The following is an 18982-nucleotide window of genomic DNA, read 5'->3' as shown; positions in this document are numbered from 1 at the left end:
ATAGAGGTATTACACATTGCCACCAATTTCTGATGAAATAAATCAGAAGAATCCTGAAGAGGTGGGGGGTGGGTGGATTCTCAAGACATCAGCGGCGGCTGTTTTGCAGGGTTCCCACTGGGTGTCATGGCCCCCATGTGTCTCCAAAGGTAAGTTTTCTGACATAATCAGCTCCATGCCAGAAACTATGTGGAAATGTCATTCAAATTGACATTTCCAAATGATTAGCGGGCCCGGGACTGAATTCTCCGGGCCCACTAGCATCTCCCCCCATTCCGCCGGGAGTGCTTCCCTCCAGCAGCGTTTACGACTGCTCCCCGCTGACAGGGAACAGGCATCCAACTCTGCTGGAGGGAACAGATGTCATTGAGGCCTCCCAGGGAGGCCAGGGGTAAGGGGCACCCTGGCACAGCCCAAAGGGCATACTGGTACTGCCTGCCAGGCACCGGGCAGTGCCAAGGGGCGGGGCGAGAGGGAGCAGGGCATACTGGGGAGTGATTGGTGGTGGGGGATCCACTGCCACTCTGCAAAAGGATTGGTTGGAGAGGGAGGAAGTGAGGGCGATCGGCGCTGGCCATCCAGGTGGGGCGGGGGGGGGGAGGGGTCGGGGCTGGTCACTGGGGGCAGATTCGGGACTGTCGAGGGGGGCGACCAGGGCTTCTGGCAGTGGGGAGGGGGGAAGAGGGGGTCGAGGCTGGCAAGGCTGGTCATCAGGATCGGGGGGGGGGGGGAGCTGAGACTGTCCAGGCTTGAGGGGGGGCCGCGTGATCAGGGCTGGAGGGTTGGGGGGCTGTAAATTGGGGCTGGCCTGGGGACATCAAGGAGGCCCGTAATCAGGGGGTGGGGGGTCGTAAGGCCAGCGATGGGCAGTTGCGGGGCTGGCTAGCGATCGGGAAGGCCAGCGATCTGGAGGCCGGCACTGTGCATGCATCAATCTCCACGCTGACAGATAGGCGCATTCGCAGTGGCCCGCTCAGCACTATGCTGCCGGCCTCCCGGGCGGGAATAGGCCCTGCCCCCTGCTTTTCAGAGGGAATCACACTAGGGCACTCTGTGATGCATAGAGTGTCAGATAATTGCTCTGGTATGTATGCTAAAGAAAAAACCAATGGGACTTACTCCCATTTTCACGCACATTGGAAATTTAGAATTTTTTTGGGAGAATCCCGGCCACGGACTTGAAATACTAATTCTGTTCCTCTCTCCACAGATACTGTCAGACCTACTGATTCCTTCCAACATCTTATTATTTCAGATGTCCAGTAATGCAATATTTTGCTTTTATTTTAGGTTTCTAATTAATCAGTTTGTAAATGATCAGATCAGGTAATGCAGCATTGCGTCGGTTGGTCGGTAGAGCGTTCAAGTTGTTCCTAGACATCTTCGTGTATAGTTCCTGAAAGGATCAAGGTTTTATAAAACACCAGTTCTTTTCATAACTTGGATTTTTCCCTGAGGCCATATTTAATTAATATCATTCATAAAATTAAATGATTACTTAGAAGAAATCATAGAATCATAGAAACCCTACAGTGCAGAAAGAGGCCATTTGGCCCATCGAGTCTGCACCGACCACAATCCCACCCAGGTCCTACCCCCATATCTACCCGCTAACCCACACATCTCAGGACATTAAGGGGCAATTTTAGCATGGCCAATCAACCTAACCCGCACATCTTTGGACTGTGGGAGGAAACCGGAGCACCCGGAGGAAACCCATGCAGACACGAGGAGAATGTGCAAACTCCACACAGTCAGTGACCCAAGCCGGGAATCGAACCCAGGTCCCTGGAGCTGTGAAACACTGTGCTACCGCGCCGCCCAATTACTTTAGAACACATTTTTAATTGGATTGCTTTCAATCTATTTAATTTGGACTCTTTAATCGTGTCCACAACATAATAGAGTATAAGTGTACTTAACTTAAGTGGTTGCCCTCTCTAGTCGTTGAGGAGTGTAAAGTTTCCCTCATGACAGCAGAGCTATTAGTGGTTTATATTTTGCAGGTGGCCAGGGAGTAATGTGATCGTCACTCAGATCTAAACCTGTCTTTCTAAAGTTGTCAGTAAGTATTCAGATATCAGCAAAACAAAAAGTCAGAAAATAATTTACAAGCATTGGTGACTTCAACTACAGCTCAAAACCAATCTACTCTATGTCCAAGCAAAAGCCAAGTCTGGAAGATGGGTTTCAAGTTAAATTTCAGGACACTAAACATTAGCCTAAATGCTCTGCCCGTAAACTGTGTTTTATTTTTAATAACTGAGTGAAGTAGTGACGTTTCTTCGATCATTAATTTTCTTCCTTCCTGGCACAGTGGTTAGAACAGCTGCTTCACAGCGCCATGGACCCGGGTGTGATTCCCGGCTTGGGTCACTGTCTGTGCGGAGTTTGCATGTTCTCCCCGTGTCCGCGTGGGTTTCCTCCGAGTGCTCCGGTTTCTTCCCACAGTCCAAAGGTGTGTGGGTTAGGTGGATTGGCCATGCCAAATTGCCCCTTAGTGTCAGGGGGACTAGCTAAGGTAAATGCATTGGGTTATGTGGATAGGGACTGGGTGGGATTGTGGTCACTGCAGACTCGATGGGCCGAATGGCCTCCTTCTGCACTGTAGGATTCTGATTCTATGATTCTTGCTGGGCGCTATTCCAGAGGCACTAGTGGCCTTCTGGCACCTTGTACAAATACCCATAGATTTTATGTGTGAGCTTTAACAGCAAGTGCTCTTCAACCACAGGGGTAACATAACTGAGCTAAGTATTGTCACAATTTCAGCGAGGACTACAGTAATAATCAGCAACAACGACCTGGCTGGTTCGTCTGTTCCTAGCCTGGGTTGTTGAAGTAAATTCTTACTTCTCTAAGATGTCCCAGGTGAGATCAGGTATGAGGTATTAAACCTGGGACTTTTCCGGTCTATTTGCAAAGGAGCAGTGTTATTTTTAAAACTAGCCACATTCAGTATATAAAATTTAACATTTGAGACAATTTTATCTGCAGATTCATTTCCTCCTTTAATCTAAGTGTTTGACTATATCATAGAATCATAGAATCCCTACAGTACAGAAGGAGGCCATTCGGCCCATCGTGTCTGTACCGACCACAATCCCACCCAGGCCCTTTTCCCGTAACCCCACACATTTACCCTGCTAATCCCCCTGATACTAGGGTCAATTTGGCATGGCCAATCAACCTAACTCGCACATCTTTGGACGGTGGGATGAAACTGGAGCACCCGGAGGAAACCCACACAGACACGGGGAGAAAGTGCAAACTCCACACAGACAGTGACCCGAGGCAGGAATTGAACCTGGATCCCTGGTGCTGTGAGGCAACAGTCCTAACCACTGTGCCACCGTGCCACCCATATCAAATTAATTTCTGTTCCAGTTTTGACCAAGTTGTTACTACAAACATTAATATTCAAGCATAATTTCATAAAATGAAAACACAAAGAGGCCATTCAGCCCATTGTGTTTGTGCTAGATCTTTGCAAAAACAACCCACTTCACCAGCCTATCCCTTGGTCCTGCAAGTTCTCTTCAGACTTTTCTCACGATCAAGGTTCTCAAAAGAGGATTGATCTCCCTCCAGCAGGTATGGTACATAGAACAGTACAGCACAGAACAGGCCCTTCGGCCCACGATGTTGTGCCGAGCTTTATCTGAAACCAAGATCAAGCTATCCCACTCCCTATCATCCTGGTGTGCTCCATGTGCCTATCCAATAACCGCTTAAATGTTCCTAAAGTGTCTGACTCCACTATCACTGCAGGCAGTCCATTCCACACCCCAACCACTCTCTGCGTAAAGAACCTACCTCTGATATCCTTCCTATATCTCCCACCACGAACCCTATAGTTATGCCCCCTTGTAATAGCTCCATCCACCCGAGGAAATAGTCTTTGAACGTTCACTCTATCTATCCCCTTCATCATTTTATAAACCTCTATTAAGTCTCCCCTCAGCCTCCTCCGCTCCAGAGAGAACAGCCCTAGCTCCCTCAACCTTTCCTCATAAGACCTACCCTCCAAACCAGGCAGCATCCTGGTAAATCTCCTCTGCACTCTTTCCAGCGCTTCCACATCCTTCTTATAGTGAGGTGACCAGAACTGCACACAATATTCCAAATGTGGTCTCACCAAGGTCCTGTACAGTTGCAGCATAACCCCATGGCTCTTAAACTCCAACCCCCTGTTAATAAAAGCTAACACACTATAGGCCTTCTTCACAGATCTATCCACTTGAGTGGCAACCTTTAGAGATCTGTGGATATGGACCCCAAGATCTCTCTGTTCCTCCACAGTCTTCAGAACCCTACCTTTGACCCTGTAATCCACATTTAAATTAGTCCTGCCAAAATGAATTACCTCACATTTATCAGGGTTAAACTCCATTTGCCATTTTTCAGCCCAGCTTTGCATCCTATCTATGTCTCTTTGCAGCCTACAACAGCCCTCCACCTCATCCACTACTCCACCAATCTTGGTGTCATCAGCAAATTTACTGATCCACCCTTCAGCCCCCTCCTCTAAGTCATTAATAAAAATCACAAAGAGCAGAGGACCAAGCACTGATCCCTGTGGCACTCCGTTAGCAACCCGCCTCCAATCCGAAAATTTTCCATCCACCACTGTCTTCGATCAGACAGCCAGTTACTTATCCAATCAGCCAACTTTCCCTCTATCCCACACCTCCTCACTTTCATCATAAGCCGACCATGAGGGACCTTATCAAACGCCTTACTAAAATCCATGTATATGACATCAACTGCCCTACTTTCATCAACACACTTAGTTACCTCCTCAAAAAATTCAATCAAATTTGTGAGGCATGACTTGCCCTTCACGAATCCGTGCTGACTATCCCGGATTAATCTGCATCTTTCTAAATGGTCATAAATCCCATCCCTAAGGACCTTTTCCATCAATTTACCAACCACCGAAGTAAGACTAACCGGTCTATAATTACCAGGGTCATTTCTTTTCCCTTTCTTAAACAGAGGAACAACATTCGCCATTCTCCAGTCCTCTGGCACCATCTCTGTGGACAGTGAGGACCCAAAGATCAAAGCCAAAGGCTCTGCAATCTCATCCCTTGCCTCCCAAAGAATCCTAGGATATATTTCATCAGGCCCAGGGGACTTATCGACCTTCAGTTTATTCAAAACTGCCAGGACATCCTCCCTCCGAACATCTATTTCCTCCAGCCTATTAGCCTGTAACACCTTCTCTTCCTCAGAAACATGGCCCCTCTCCTTGGTGAACACTGAAGAAAAGTATTCATTCATCACCTCGCCTATCTCTACTGACTCCATACACAAGTTCCCACTACTGTCCTTGACCTGCCCTAACCTCACCCTGGTCATTCTTTTATTCCTCACAAAAAAGTAAAAAGCCTTGGGGTTTTCCTTGATCCGACCTGCCAAGGACTTCTCATGTCCCCTCCTAGCTCTCCTAAGCCCCTTTTTCAGCTCGTTCCTTGCTAACTTGTAACCCTCAATCGAGCCATCTGAACCTTGTTTCCTCATCCCTACATAAGCTTCCCTCTTCCTTTTCACAAGACATTCCACCACTTTCGTGAACCATGGTTCCCTCACTTGGCCATTTCCTCCCTACCTGACAGGGACATACCTATCAAGGACACCCAGTATTTGTTCCTTGAAAAAGTTCCACTTTTCATTAGTGCCTTTCCCTGACAGTTTCTGTTCCCAATTTATGCCCCCTCATTCTGGTAGAGGGAGATATCTTAACAACATCTTAACAACTTGCTTTTCCTCACGTCATCATTGGTTCTTTAGTGAACCAGCTTAAATCAATGTCCTCTAGTCCTCAGCTCCTCCACCAGTGGAAACACGTCTTCTCACTCTACTCTATCAAGAACTCTCATGATTTTGAATCCTCAAAATCTCAATTATCAAATCTCCTTTCACCCTTCTCTTCTCTCCGGAGAACTACCCTTTCTCTCCAATCTATCCTAGAAATGAAGCACCTTACCCTCAAACCTTTATCAAATGTCTTCCGAAGCTCTCTAATGCCTACACATCCTTCTTAAAATGCAGTAGGTAGAATTGGACACAATTCTCCAGTTGAGGCCAAAGCAGTGTTTTATAAAAGGTTTGTCATAACTTTCTTGCTTTTGTGCTCGATACCTCTATTCATAAAGCCCAGGAACCAGTGTGCTTTTTAAAATCATTTTCTCAACCTGCCCCTGCCATGCTACCTTCAACATTTGTGTCTATATACCCCAAGTTTCTCTGTTCATCAACCCACTTTTGAATTGTGCCCTTTATTTTATACTGCCTCCACCCATTCTTCCCACTTAAATGTACCAAATTGCACTTCTTTGTATTACATTTCTGGTGGAATAAGCGTATATGTCCTCTTGAAGGCTATCATGATCCTTTGCACAGTTCACAATATTTCCAGTGCTCCCTACAAATTTTGATATTGTGTCTTGCATCCCAAACCTAGTTCACTAATACATAAGGAAAAACCAGACTTCTAGAACTGACCCAAGAGAATCACACTGTACCATAGAATCCCTAACATGCGGAAAGAGATCATCTGGCCCATCGAGTCTGCACCAACTCTTTGAAAGAGCATCCCTCCCAAGCTCTCCAATCTTCCCGTAAGCTCACACATTTATTGTGGCTGATGCCCCTAACCTATACATCTTGGGACACTTAGGGGGAATTTAGCATGGCCAATGCACCTAACCTGCACATCTTTGGACTGTGGGAGGAAACTGGAGCACCCGGAGGAAACCCATGCAGACATGGGGAGAACGTGCAAACTCCACACAGTCAACCAGGGCTGAAATTGAACCTGGGTCCCTGGTGCTGTGAGGCAGCAGTGCTAACCACTATGCCACCGTGCCGCCCACTCTAGTTCAAAAAACAACTGTTCATTGCTATTCTGTTTCCTGTCACACAGCCAACTTCATATTCATATTACAACATTCACTTTTATTGCATTGGCTTCAACTTTGCTGGCAAGTCTGTTTGAAAGTCCATACACAGCATATCAATTGCATTATCCTCATCAATCATCTGTTACCTCGTTTAAGAAAACTCAAATCAAGTTAGTTGAACGCTATTTACCTTTAATAAATCTGTGCTGTCTTTTCCTATTTAATCCACCTTGAACTGAGAGATTAATTTTGTCCCAGTTTATTGTCCACAAAAGCTTTCCCACCACCAAGGTTGAACTGACTGATCTGTAGTTGCTGGGTTTATCTTTGCACACTTTTTCAATCAAATAATATTTGCAATTGTCCTGTCCTCTGGCACTACCTCTGAATCTATGGATTGGAAGATTTATGGCCTCCATAATTTCCACCCTTACCTTCTTCAGGATCTTCTGATGCATCCCATCTGATCCTGGTGACTTATCAACTATAAAATTGCAGCCATCCTTTCTAACACACATGGTAGCACAGTTTTTAGCACTGCTGCTTCACAGCGCCAGGGACCCGGGTTCGATTCCCTGTCTGTGTGGAGTTTGCACATTCTCCCCGTGTCTGGGTGGGTTTCCTCTGGGTGCTCCGGGTGTGGCGACTAGGGGAATTTCACAGTAACTTCATTGCAGTGTTAATGTAAGCCTTACTTGTGACAAATAAGTAAACTTTAACACCTCAAATTTCAAGATATATTAGGTCTGAATTTGTATTCAAATGTTTAAAAGTCATTTTGTGCATTTAAACCAAACAAGGATGTTTCAAAAGTATTCCAGGATAGTTCTTTAGTGTCATCCGAGAGGATTATTGCCTATAGATTTGTCCACTCATCTATGTCCTTGAAAGGTGAAAGGAGAAACAAATGGACTATCTGTATCAAATCTCTAACACTGACATTCATCAGGATCACACTTTATGTTCTTTGGTTGTGGTTACAACAAATTGCTTGAGAAACTTGCCAACTATTTGTAGAGTTCCAAAATCAAGTGCTCATTAAACTGTCATTCAAATTATTTATGGACAATCTTCCCAACACAAACAAATTCTATTTTCAGGTGGAATATTACCATTGCTACTGCATTATCTTTGCAAAAATTCATCTCCAGAAGAATTCCCTTCAAAACCATCATCGTTAGCTACTCCTGAAAATTTAAATCCTGAACGAAGGGTAGATTTGTCCAATGGGCCTATGGGGACCTGCACAGAAAAGCCCTGACCCAATATGGTGCACCCATGCAGTATTGGGATCAAAATATCCCAGCATTATAGTCAGAAAGGGATGGAGATTTTATATCGACAGGTTGGGTGGTGGGTGTGATGGGGCTCCGGAATGTTCTAGCTGTCACAACCCCAAAGTTCATAATCTATCTTTGCCCTTAATTCTTCCATCTTCAACAACTATTGCCCCATTTCCAAACTCAATTCTTGTGATCCTCCAATGTCTTAGTCCTGTAACGATGTGGAAATGCCGGCGTTGGACTGGGGTAAACACAGTAAGAGTTTTAACAACACCAGGTTAAAGTCCAACAGGTTTAGAAATCATAGAAACCCTACAGTGCAGGAGGCCATTCGGCCCATCGAGTCTGCACCGACCACAATCCCACCCAGGCCCTACCCCCACATATTTTACCCGCTAATCCCTCTAACCTACACATCCCAGGACTCTAAGGGGCAATTTTTAACCTGGCCAATCAACCTAACCCGCACATCTTTGGACTGTGGGAGGAAACCGGAGCACCCGGAGGAAACCCACGCAGACACGAGGAGAATGTGCAAACTCCACACAGACAGTGACCCGAGCCGGGAATCGAACCCGGGACCCTGGAGCTGTGAAGCAGCAGTGCTAACCACTGTGCTACCGTGCCGCCCTAAAAGAGAGAGTGCGCCGCCCGGGAATCGAACCCGGGTCGCAAGAATGGGAATCTTGCATGATACCACTACACCAGCTTTATTTGGTAGCAAATACCATTAGCTTTCGGAGCGCTGCTCCTTCGTCAGATGGAGTGGAAATCTGCTCTCAAACAGTGCACAGAGACACAAAATCAAGTTACAGAATACTGATTAGAATGCGAATCCCTATAGCCAACTAGGTCTTAAAGATACAGACAATGTGAGTGGAGGGAGCATTAAGCACAGGTTAAAGAGATGTGTATTGTCTCCAGACAGGACAATCGAACAATCGAGCCAGGAATCGAACCCGGGTCCGTGGCGCTGTGAGGCAGCAGTGCTAACCACTGTGCCACCGTGTTGCCCATCTGATCTGATCTGATATGACTGTCAATGCCATTCTTATTTCTTCTATCATCCAGCTACATAATTCTAGCCAGTGCACCATCATCACCATGGCTTCTCTTCCCTGCCCTGAAAAGTTATCTCTGGACTCCCTCAAAAATCTATCGTTGACCTCCTTCTCCCAACATCATCCATAGAAATTGGGTCAAGCTGCTCTGATGACATCACCTTGGTTTGTCAGACATTGTTTCTTTCTTAATGAGTCATAACTTCCTTCACCTCAACATCAAACACAAATCTACATTTCTTTTTGCCACTTACTTCATCCACCTTCACAGTCATCATCTCAGATCAGACCTTGGACAATTGCATTGCCCTGACAAAGCAATTTAAATTCCTAACTTTGGATGGTTATGTCAATGTTAGGCTAATAAAAAGAGATTTTTAAAAAATAAAAGTATCTCTAACTTCAACGTAATTATTTAAAACACCCAGATGGGAACCCCCCCCCCCCCCCCTCCCAACCCCACACTCCCAGGGAACTCTCCCCCCAGCCCCTTCTAAGCACCCCCCATGTTATTGCCCACTCCCAACCTCCCAAAGGATTCCTCACCTCCACCTCAACAGGACTTTCTAATCTGACCCAACCAGTCATTTCATTCAGCTGGAGTGTCTCCCCAACCTGACCTGTCCCAACCCTCATCTGACACCCACCACCTCAATCCTACCGACCCGACCTGAATGGATGTCCACCTCCCCAATACTACTCAACCCAATCCCTGACCAGGACCCACAGACTTGACCACCCACCCCCCCCGATGTCTGACCCCCTACCCCCCCCCCCCGATGTCCGACCTCTCTACTCCCAATGTCCAACCACCCCAATGTCTGAATCCCCATTGTCTGACATCCCTTGATATCTGACCCCTCCATTTTCCTACCACCCACCCCAAAGTCTGACCACCACCCACACACCACCACCCCCACACCCAAAATCCCACTCACTTACCTTAGACACTTTCCTTCTTCCTGGCCTGTAACACTCAATGGAACGTGTATCCCTACCTGCTTATGGACAACTCGTGCCATAAAAAATGTATGTTTCTTCCTTCATTCCCCTTCTTTTTGAGTCCTTTGCTGGATCTAGGGACTTGTTACGCTGTCTGAGTCTCAACCGGCCTGCGTTAGGAAGGTCAGGTGTGACAGGCACTTAAGAAATTTAGTGCAGATAAGTGGGTACAGAATGGCAATCTAATGCTGATTGCCACTCTGAGGAAGTTATAGTCCATTGTTATGATTTGGCAGGTGGTAATTGTCATGCGAACCAAATCCCAAAGGGAAACTTGGCAAGCTATCATAACAATTTTCAATTTCTATTTTACTATGAGAAAATGCACATGAAGTCAGAAGTCACAAATTTCAATAACACTTCTGAAGATTTTAAATAGTAAATTAAAACATGCGTTAAGAAATGAAAAAAAAATCTAAACACACAAGGTTACATTTACACAATTAAAATTAATCTTCCAGAGCATTTCCTGAACAATTCTTACTTGGTTAGACTCACATAAACGCCCCTTTAGGCAACAGTCCTTACAGAAACTTAAATCCATACAAAGGAATTCCAGTAATATTGCCACAGTGCTCAATCCACTGTTAATGCAGGGAAGATACATCACAGAATTTCTCTCTTGACTGGAGAGCTAGGGCTTTAAACAAAACCCTTCTTTCTGAAACAAACAGTCCCTTCTCTGTAGTGGCTCAAGGCTGCTAACTTTGCTCCTTTTCCCAGCATGGAGCACATGCCAACGACTTACATGGCCACACCTAGCATAGTGCCCAATCTTGCTTTAAACATATGTTTCCTCTTTCATCTTTTCCCAATTTTCCTTATCCTTCTTTCCTAATATAAAAATCTTCTGTGTTCTCCTTAGAGCCAATATTTTTGGGTGAAATAAAATTGCATAACTTTGCCTATTTATGATCTTTTCTTAAGTTGTAAAACTCCTCTTTATCTTCCTTTAAAATTCAAACGCAAAAAATCTAAATCCTAATGCAAATTTCTACCCATATTGTGTTTACTTGTAGAACATCCAACTTGGACCTATTCACTTCAAATACCTACTTTTCACACCTAATCCCTTTAATGGTCTCAATTCGAAAGACACTCAGTCCCCGCTTAACTAAATTAGTCACACATGCACAGGTCTCGTAATCCTGCTTTACAGAATGACACAGTACCCCAGAAATGCTAACAAAAAAACTTCATCACAATATAGTCATCATCTTTAGATTTAACTTCTCTACTGTTCTTCCTGGGCTCATGTTCTCCTTGATGCTTACTTTAAAGATTCTGCTGCAAATATCTTGTCCTGCAATAGTTCCCTAACTCCTTGAAGGGAGACATGCTCAGTCTTGAAATAGAAGTATAAAATGTAGTTACTTACAATATCCATGATTGCCAGGATTTTACAACCTCGATGGGCTGAATGGCGCCCATCTGCACTGTAGGGATTCTATGATTCGAGTGAGCCTGGGACATAATTGTCCGGGCTCACTTGCCTTGACGGTCTCACCAGTGTAGGTCCTCACCTGTGAGGGTCATGCATGATCCCCAGCAACGGGGACCAAACGTGATGGCCTCGCCAGTGGGACTAGAGGCCAGTGAGGCCCCCCGTGTGGTTGGGGGCATGGGGGGCAGTGTCCATTGGGCAGTGCCATCCTGGCACTACCAGCCTGGGACCTGACAGTGTCAACCTGGCACCCTGGCACTGCCAAGGCAGTGCCAAGGGGTGGGGCCTAAGGGAGGAGGCGGGGCCTGAAGGAGAGCAGCACATTCTGCAATGGGTGCATTGGAAGCAAAGCTCTTAGATGTCATTGGGTTATGGTGTGTGATTTACACAGGCACTTAGGAGTAATGATTCTACATTTCTTGGTAACTACTAGGAATGATTTTTACCTAATATTTCTGTTATCTAACTGAAGAACATGAGATTGGCATTTTTCAATGACATATTCATTATCATCTTGATTACTTCAACAATATTGACAGCTGCATTTCTTTTCCTCAGAAAGATACATAAATTATTAAGTGGGACGTAAAGCAGGTCATTTGACTTTTGTAATTAGTTTGTTACACTTGTGTTAATATGGCTACAGATGTTATATTGTAGATTCTCTTCAAGATCAATATTATATAACAGGCTCTCATGCTGTTGATGGAGTGGATATAAACAGTTGCCCTTCTGAAGGGCAATTAGGGATGGGCAATAAATGCTAACTTGGCCAGTGATACCCACATCCTGTGAACAAAGGAAAAATTAAAAAGAACTGGTACATTAAACTTAAAAAAAGCTTTTAGATTTTAATGGGTTCTAAATGAGTCAGGTTCGAGAAAGGCTAGTGATATCAATCTCTCAGTAATTTAAGTTCGTAAGCTTTGAATGCAACCACAGGGTGAGTATATAAGGTTTCTTTGCTGAACAATTGGAATTAGAGTTCATGTAGGTCATCAGAATAGCTCTGTCAGCATGGCCTTTGAGCTCTGTGCAGGCAATGACAATGCTTAGATCAGAGTTGCAGTTTCAATTAAACAGCTCGACAAAAGATGGCATTATATATATGCTGAACAAACAAATAACTGAGGTTGCACTTGATAAAAAAATTTAAAGCATTTGGATTGACATCTAATCATCATTCTTTTAAAAGTCTTATTATCCTTTCTCTTTGGTACACTGTAATGCATTACTTGCTGTAGCAGACTTAATGGTTGCTTACATGTATTATATATTGCATGTATATGTCTCCAAATAAGGTTTGCATAGAAAAAAAACTATTTACATGGATTTTAGATTTCTATGCAAGTCCATTGGTTTCTTCTCAAAACAACTTCACAAAACTTCAAGGGCTAAAGTATACTGTTTGAACATTTAAATTATTGCCCTATGCTAGCATTCATCCCACCGTCCTTGACTTGTGCAATTCCAGAGCTATAATGGAACCACTCTGCTCCCACTGAACAAGAGTACCTTTCTGGTACTCTTTCTGGTCAGCCCAGTAGGACTTCCTCCCATTATAATACCAGGAATAGTTGGCATAAATTTAAGTGTCATATTAGGTCAGGATTAACTGTCATGTAGAAAGGCATGGACAAGTCAGGGATGGTCAACATGGATTTGTTAAAGGAAGATCTCGCCTCAAAAATTTGATTGAATTTTTTGAAGAAGTGTACACAAAGGTTGATGAAAGTAATGCAGTAGATGGTGTGTACATGGATTTTAGCAAGGTGTTTGACAAGATCCCACAAGGCAGATTGGTCAAAAAAGTAAAGGCCCATGGGATACAGGGTAATGTGGCAAACTGGATAAAAAGTTGACTAAGTAACAGGAAACAAAAGGTAAAGGTCGATGGATGCCATTGCGAATGGAAAGTTGTTTTAAGTGTGGTTCGACAAGCTTTTGGGACCCTTGCTGTTTGTGTTATATATTAATGATTTGCATGTGAACGTGGGGGGCACAATTGGGAAATTTGTAGATGACACAAAGATTGGCCGAGTGGCGGATAGTGTAGAGGATAGCATTAATCTACATCGATGGTGGAGTGGGCTGTAAAGTGGCAGATGGATTTTAACATAGAGAAGTGTGAGGTAATGCATTTGGGGATGTCCAATAGTTATAGGGGATACACAATAAATGGGAATATATTAAGAAGGGTAGATGAAGTGAAAGATCTTGGTGTACAAGTACACAGGTCCCAAAAGGCAGCAGTTCAAGTAGACAAGGTTGTAAAGATGATGTATAGAAAATGAAAGTAAGGATGTAGTGTTGGAATTGTATGAAACACTGGTGAGGCCTCAACTGGAGTACTGTGTGCAGTTATGGTCACCACATTACAGGAAGGATGTAATTGCTCTGCAGAGAGTGCAAGGAGAGTCCAAGAATGTTGGCAGGGCTGGAAAAGTGTAGCTACGAGAAGAGATTGGATAGGTTGGGGTTCTTTTCCTTGGAACAAAGAAGACTGAGGGGTGACTTACAATCATAGAATCCCAAAGTGCAGTAGGCCATTCAGCCCATTGAGTCTGCACCAACAACAATCCCACCCAGGTCCCATCCCCGTAACTCTACGTATTTATCCCGCTAATCTCCCTGACACTGAGTGGCAATTTAGCATGGCCAATCCACCTAACCTGCACATTTTTGGAGTGAACCGACGCAGACATGGGGAGAACGTACAAACTCCACACAGACTTACACCTGAGCGAGAATTGAACCTGGGTCCCTGGCGCTGTGAGATAGCAGTGCTAACCACTGTGCCACTCCAACTTGATTGAGGTGTACAAAATTATGAGGGGAAGAGATAGAGTGGATAGGATATATTTCCATTGGCGGAGAATTCTAGAATGAGGGGACATAGATTCAAGATAAGTGGCAACAGGTTAGAGGGAACATGAGGAAGAACTTTTTTACGCAGAGGGTGGTGGGTGTCTGGAATTCGCTGCCTGACCCTAAACCCTTTTAAAAAGTACCTTGATCTGCACCTTAAGTGCTGTAAGTTAAAGGGCTACGGGCCAGATATAGGAAGTTGGGATTAGAAAGGACATCTTGGTGTCTTTGAGCTGGCATGGACAAAATGGGCCAAATGGCCTTTTTCTGTGCTGTAACTTTTCTCTGGTTCTATATTAATATCACAATTCATCAACTGGAATTCTAAACATATGCTTTTCCAAGCAGATGACAACAATGTTCTTCACCATCTCCAAATCTTTTATTCCCAGTATACCTATTCTCTTTTTGGAAACTTGTTTATGTAATTTACCTGCCTGGAAAGATGGTTTCTACAGGTCTGCCATGTGATCTTATTCCCTAAGTCATGGACTTCTCTCATGTCGCTCTGAGACATTTTGGTAAATTATTTGACATCACCTTGATCACCTTCAAAGGCTTGAACAGTATTTGTGATAGCATGGCTTTATGCAATTTCATGATGCGGACTCTCACTAAAGCTACATTCAAGAATAAATAGACCTCTGCATCAAATCTAGCATTACTGGTGGTCTATGGTCAATTAGATTTTACTTTGTATCTAGAAAGCAGTATTCAGACATGTCCACGGTGAAACTAATGGGTCAGAAGTGGGATTATATACACTGTAAACTAAAGGAAAGCATTCCAAATTGTAGACCATTGTGTATAAGCTGAAACTCTCTCAATAAGTAAGAAAGAGAGCATCAAGCAGGAAAAATCACAGCCATAGGAAGTGCTGCTGAAACACCATCAGAAGATTCCAAAATAGGATAATGGCAGATTGAATAAATTGTGGTTGCCAACAGTAAAAATCACCGCTGGTGCAGAAGTCAATATCCTCTCACAGAGCAATAAAATAGTATAGACCTCAAGAACTAGGAACTTCCATCGAACAAAGTAAGGACAGATAGACAAAAGAAACTGGCTATCACCCACTGGGAAAAGCATATGTTTTGAGATTCCAATAATTGAATAAAGTTTATTTTATTTATTAGTCACAAGTAGGCTTACATTAACACAGCGATGAAGTTAGTGAAAATTCCCTAGTTGCCACGCTCCGGTGCCTGTACACTGAGGAAGTATTTAGCATGGCCAATGCATTAATCAGCACATCTTTCGGACTGTGGGAGGAAACCGGAGCACCCGGAGGAAACCCACGCAGACATGGGGAGAACATGCAGACTCCGCACAGACAGTGACCCAAGCCGGGAATTGAGCTGGCGCTGTGAGGCAGCAGTGCTAACCACTGTGCCACTCTGACATTAATATAACACTTAATAAGAAACTTATTTCAATTAGCCGTAGTTCTGTAATACAAAGTCAGGATTTCCAATCTTTGAACATGGAGGTGAAATCCACTAATAAAAACAATTCTAATTTTGCCATCCCTCACTATTTGACATTGAATTCGCATACTATAGTATACACTTCCTTCTCAGTCCTACACTCAAATTTCACTATCCTTCAATTTGAGGAGAGACAACCACTTGCCCTGTTTCACTCACTGCACCACTATCTGTTCACACATTCTCCAACTGACCATGCAAAAAATGAAAACCCTGGACATTCAATGAGGAGGTTTAATTCACAACAGACATCATTAGATACCCTGCTACTGTAAAACTTGGCCCAAATTGTTCAAAGCAGCGTCAGTGTGTGTATGTTAATTTTCAGTGGTTGCAGGTAGGTGTGTAAATAAATCAAATAATATAGACAATTCTGAAAGGAACATTATAAAATTCAGCTACAACTTTATGATTGATTAAATGAAATCAATAACATTCACAGAATAGAATCATAGAATACAATGCACAAGGAGGCCACTTGGTCCATCGAGCCTACACTGGCAGCAGTCCCACCCAGGCCTTATCTCCTTAACCTCATGTATTTACCCTGCCTGTTTCCCTGACAGTAAGGGGCAATTTAGCATGGCCAATCAACTTAACCTGCACATATTTGGAGTGTGAGGGGAACCTGAACACCCGGAGGAAACCCACGCAGAAACGAGGAAAACGTGCAAACTCCACACAGAGAGTCATCCAAGGCTAGAGTCGAAACCGGGTTCCTGGCGCCAAGAGGCAACAGTGCCAATCACTGTGCCAATGGATTAACTGATCCAGAACTGATTAAACTCAACCAGTCAATAAGTGACATCCTGGAAACCAATCCCATGAAGGCAAGTTAAGGATCTACTTTAAGAAAAAAAAACAAGTCCAGGGACTTTTCACATTCAGAGTGTAAACTCAGAGAGAGAGATCCTTAGTAATATTATTAGTCGACACAGAAGAGATTAGTTTCGTGCTATTTTATTGTCCAATACTAGCTGCAGGGTTACATGCGCTAAATCAACAGCTTCTGTAAAAAAAATGAAAAAAAGTGTCAGCATATGATTTACTGTCAACATAAATCTTTATAAGATCCTGAAATAGCCTACCATTGTTAATAACCAGATACAGTAGTTTACAACAGCTGTCACATTAATGTACCTATTTTAGTTGAGAGCCATCTGGTGGTATCAGGTTTACATGCAATTAAATGTCGCATATGTGGGAGTACACAATGAAGATGCATTGACATTTTGTCTTGTGTAATAATAATATTCTTCTATGTATGACATTTCTCTTCAGAAAATAATTGGCCAGCTTGTTTTCAAAGTAGTAATCTGAAAAATAATTCCATCAGCTCATGTTACACAGCTTGTTAAATACAATTAACTGTTTCAAGAGAAGGTTATCAACATTTATTATGGTTAAGAAACCCATCAGCAGGGTTAGAAACATAGAAAATAGATGCAGGAGTAGGCCATTCCAGCCTGCACCACCATTCAATATGATCATGGCTGATCATGCACTTTCTGTATCCCACTCCTGCTTTCGCTCCATACCCCTTGATCCCTTTGGCCGCAAGGGCCACCTCCAGCTCCCTCTGGAACCATATCCAACAAACTGGCCCAACGGATTTCTGTGGTAGAGAATTCCACAGGTTCACAACTCTGAGTGAAGAAGTTCTTCCTCATCTCAATCCTGAATGGCTTACCCCTTATTCTTAGACTGTGATCCTTAGTTCTGAACTTCCTCAACATTGGGAATTTTCTTTCCACATCTAGCCTGTCCAGTCCCATCAGGATTTTATATGTTTCTATGAGGTCCTCTCTCATTCTTCGAAATTGCAGTGAGTACAAACTCGGTCAATCAAGTCTTTCTTCTTCTGTCAGTCCTGCCATTCCAGGAATCAGTCTGGTGAACCTTCTCTGTACTCTCTCAATAGCAAGAATCTCCTTCCTCAGACCAGAAGACCAAAACTGCACACAATACTCAAGGTGGGGCCTCTCCATGGCCCTGTATAACTGCAGCAAGACATCCATACTCCTATCTTCAAATCCTCTTGCTATGAAGGCCAGCATACCATTAGCTTTCCTCACCGCCTGCTGTACCTGCATGCCAACCTTCAGCAACTGTTCCACCATGGCACCCAGTTCACTTTGCACTTCCCCTTTTCCTAAACTGCCACCATTCAGATAGTAATCTTCCTTCCTGTTTTAGCCACCAAAATCGATAACCTCACATTTATCCACATTATATTGCATTTGCCGAGTATTTGCCCACTCAGCCAGCCTGTCCAAGTCACCCTGCAGCCTCTTAGCATCTTCCTCATAACACACACTGCCACCCAGCTTAGTGTCATCTGCAAAATTGAAGATATTGCATTCAATTCCTTCGTCCAAATCATTAATGTATATTGTGAATAGCTGGATTCTTCTGGTGCACAACACAGCCCAAATGAATATAGGGTATTCCTTCAGAGTAGGTTTATTTCAAGAATTCTATGCAACAGCATACAGTAGCCTTCTAAATAAAAAAAGTAGTCCAGACTATTTTGCACTCCACTCCTGCACCTTCTGTACATTGCAAAATCCAATTATTGTCTGAGAATTTTATATCCTGGTCATTTTGTAAATGAGTTTCTCTTCTTTGGCCTCTTGACCAGACTTAATTCTAATCCCCTCAGCAAGAGTACCACTGCCTTTAACAAAAGCTTTGATGATTGTTTTAAACAAAGCAATATTTCTGAGAAGACTGAAAGGTTGAAGGCTGCTCACGTGTTAAAAGATATCAATTAGCAAATATCCCATTTGATTCACAGCCTATGCTGATTTAGTGGATCTCAACACTGGTGACAGCAAGAGTTCTGCAATTAAGTTTAGTGCCTTTGGCAAGGTGGTGTAAAAGCCAGTATTTTCACTTTATTGCTTTCCCTTGAATCCTCCAAGTTACA

The sequence above is a fragment of the Mustelus asterias genome, chromosome 3 (genome assembly GCF_964213995.1).
Source record: "Mustelus asterias chromosome 3, sMusAst1.hap1.1, whole genome shotgun sequence".
NCBI lineage: Eukaryota > Metazoa > Chordata > Chondrichthyes > Carcharhiniformes > Triakidae > Mustelus > Mustelus asterias.
This window is presented reverse-complemented; position numbering follows the sequence as displayed.